This window comes from Lissotriton helveticus, chromosome 5_1, assembly GCF_964261635.1.
Source record: "Lissotriton helveticus chromosome 5_1, aLisHel1.1, whole genome shotgun sequence".
Classification (NCBI taxonomy): Eukaryota; Metazoa; Chordata; class Amphibia; order Caudata; family Salamandridae; genus Lissotriton; species Lissotriton helveticus.
In genome coordinates, this window is record NC_136065.1 from 1,646,254,261 (window position 1) to 1,646,257,644 (window position 3,384).

The following is a 3,384-nucleotide window of genomic DNA, read 5'->3' on the forward strand; positions in this document are numbered from 1 at the left end:
AGAAGGAGGCTCTCAAATCATTCCTTGGCCTCAGTGAATATTATGCAAAGTTCATACAGAAATATGCAGAAAAAGTGGAACCTCTCAGAAAATTGCTGAAAAAGAACGTTGCTTACGAATGGGGGAATGAACAGAGCAAAGCATTCAAGTTAGTCAAGGAAGAAATTGCGAATGCACCCGCACTAAAGCCATATGACCCACAACTGGACAATGTAGTGACCGTGGATGCGAGCAACAAAGGAATTGGTGCTGTGTTCTGTCAGAGAAAAGGAAGTGAAGAGAACACAATTGCTTTTATTTCCAGGAAACTTAATGTCACAGAGGTTCATTACAGCACCATCGAACGTGAGACTTTAGCTTGTGTGTGGGCAGTGCATAAACTGAAAGACTATTTGTGGGGGAAGAGCTTCACTCTTGTAACCGACCACAAGCCCTTAATATATATGATGGATGGAAAAGGTAGAGGCAATGGAAACGCAAGCTCTAGGTTGATTAGACTGATGTCTAAACTCCAGGAATTTAATTTTAAGATTGAGCACATAAAAGGAGGAAAAAACAGTAGAGCGGACTGCCTATCGAGGTTGCCAATTAAGGAACAAAAGGAAGAGGAACAAGATGACACTGAATGTGTAGTTGCGCGCATTGATGCAACTGTCATGTGCGATGGTTCGATATCTGACAAGGAATGGGAGGAATGTATGGAAAACGATTCCATCTTGTCCAAAGTGAAAATGTATATACAAACCAGTTGGCCACATATAAGAAATCTCCCAAGTGAACTTAGATCTTATCAGCAGGTGAGCGATGAACTGACACTGGAGAATAATTATTTAAAAAGGGGAGAAGTTTTTGTGCCGCCATTCGAGCTCAGACAAAAGATCATAAAAATGGCTCACAGAGGGCATCCAGGCACCACAGCTACAAAAACGTTCTGAGAATGTACTATTGGTGGCCAGGTGTGGACAGTGAAATAAGGTGCCACGTAGACAGATGTGAAGAATGCTTAAAATCCGATAAACATTGGAGAATTGAAAATGAACTGCAGAAAGTAGAAATTCCCGACGGGCCCTGGGCCAAAGTAGCAATAGACTTTGCAGGGCCTTTCAACATTCTCCCAGACGCATGCAAGTACTTGATTGTTTTAACAGACTATTATACTAAGTGGGTATGCTACAAGTTTGTAAAGGCAGTTACAACTGAAGTGGTCATAAAATTTCTCGAAAAAGTGTTTGAAAGTGAAGGACAACCGAAAGTCATGGTGTCGGACAATGGTTCACAGCTAATATCGAGAAATATGACAGAGTTCTTGAAAAAACAGGGGATTGTAGAGGAAAAAACTCCTTTATACAGTCCTAAGAGCAATGGCCAAGTTGAGAGGATAAACAGATTCTTTAAAGAAGGAATCCAAATGGCCATTGCAAATGATATGGACGTAAAATTATTCATTAAGGAAAAGATTAATGCATATAATAACACGCCAAAAGATGCAACTGGCTATACTCCATTTTTTTCATGAGGGGAAGAGAGTGTAACAATATTATGACACCAAAATTAGGCGGTTGGAAAGGAGCAACAGTTGAAGCAAGAGAAGTGTGTGAAAAAGATCTCAAGGTGAAAGAGAGCATAGAGATTAAACAAATGAAAAACAAGGTATATTCTGATAGGATACACAGTGCTAAAGACAAAAGCATAGCACCTGGAGACTGGGTCTTAGTAAAGAAGCCTGGTTTGATAAGCAAAGTAGAGTCTAAACTCAGTAAGCCCATGAAAATTGGTAGGGCGTCAGGTGGTGCAGTATTTATTGATGGGGAAGGATGGCGCAGCAAAGACGATGTGGTAAGACTAAAACATGGGCAAGAGAAATTAATAATGAAAAATATGGAAAAAGGAGATGAAAGTCTTAATGAAAGTGTCCTAGAATGGGATGATGTGTCTAATAGCACAGAACAGTTGCACCTCAGTGTCAGCCCAGGATGTTCAATGAATTTGGGAGACAGTTCCAGAAGTTGTTCAGGGGTTAATGAGAACAATGTGTTGACTCAGGATGACTCTATGTTAGAAAACAATATAGAGGGAACTGCCTCTAATGTAACAGGCATGGGGGGCGCTGAAGTAAATCTCACTGGGGGTCTGTCCTCAAGAGGGGGTAGAGTTATCAACTTACCTACAAGGTTCAAGGACTATGTTATGGAATAAACTCAGCTAATGTTTTTGATGGAGAAAGGGAGATGTTGTACATGTTGTACTCGTTGTGGGGTAAAAGGTTGTTTCCAGTATGTTTTCTCTTTCTGTTAGGTAGCGTCACTCAGTGTCACCATGGAATGTTCGGAATGTATTTAAGTGACGTCACTGTGATCTGTCTGACAGATAACAGCTGACGCCGCGGTGACTGCCAGCTACACCCACTCCCTGCGGGCCCTTGTGATTAATAAATATAATTGATGACAATCATTATTCTCTTGTCATCTGTCACGCTACAGTATCCGCATGGGAAATGGCATGCTATTAGTGCAATGAAAGCATAAAGCTTTCACTAATGAGTCTGCTTAAAAGCTTTTTGCATACCTGATGGACACATTCACTTATTTAAATGCGATGAATTTCTCTTGCGGCAACTTTAGTTTTCTGAAAGCAAAACATAACGCTTAATTAGCTTAGGCGTTCATGTTGTAAAACGCTTTTAATGACAGCGTTTATTTTTTCTTTACAAATACACTTGTACCTTTGAGGGGAGCATGCGTCTTCAAACCAAGTTGTCTCTCTCAATTAGCGCGTCTCTCTGAAAGACAGAGTTTATTGTAAAATTAGGCTTCGCTCGTGATTATAAACTTATGAATTAAAAAGCAGGGCTCGGAAGCAAGCGTCTTACCTAAGCTTTCATGTGTTCGCTCTAATCTAGTTTCTCAAAGTGAAGCGGTGGCATTTCCAATTTGGAAGCATCTCAAAGATGTCTTTTAACTTAGGCTCATGGGGGGTGTGATTTGCAGTAGCATATGATTCCATTTTGGCTCGCTTATTTTGATGCATTAGACCAGTGCACTAATTCTGTCATGTTGTTCAATCCCACTGTTGCGCTATTGAATTTCAAAATTAAATACAGCTCTTTACGCAACAATAGATTTTCTATGTCTGTCAATATTCTTGAGGGTTTAAAACTCGCGAAAACTTTCCATTTGAATTGAGTTTCATTATGGCATTTTTCAACAAAGTGTTCAACCATGGGTGCGTCATTACTTTTTTCTTTATTCTGGGCCAGTGCTGAGTTATTCTTGTATTGACTTGTTGGCTGGTTTTCCCTATATAGATTTTTTGGCAGGGACAAAGGGCCCCAAGTACCTCAACGACCGCCTGACCTTCTACACGCCCACCCGCCAGCTACGGTCC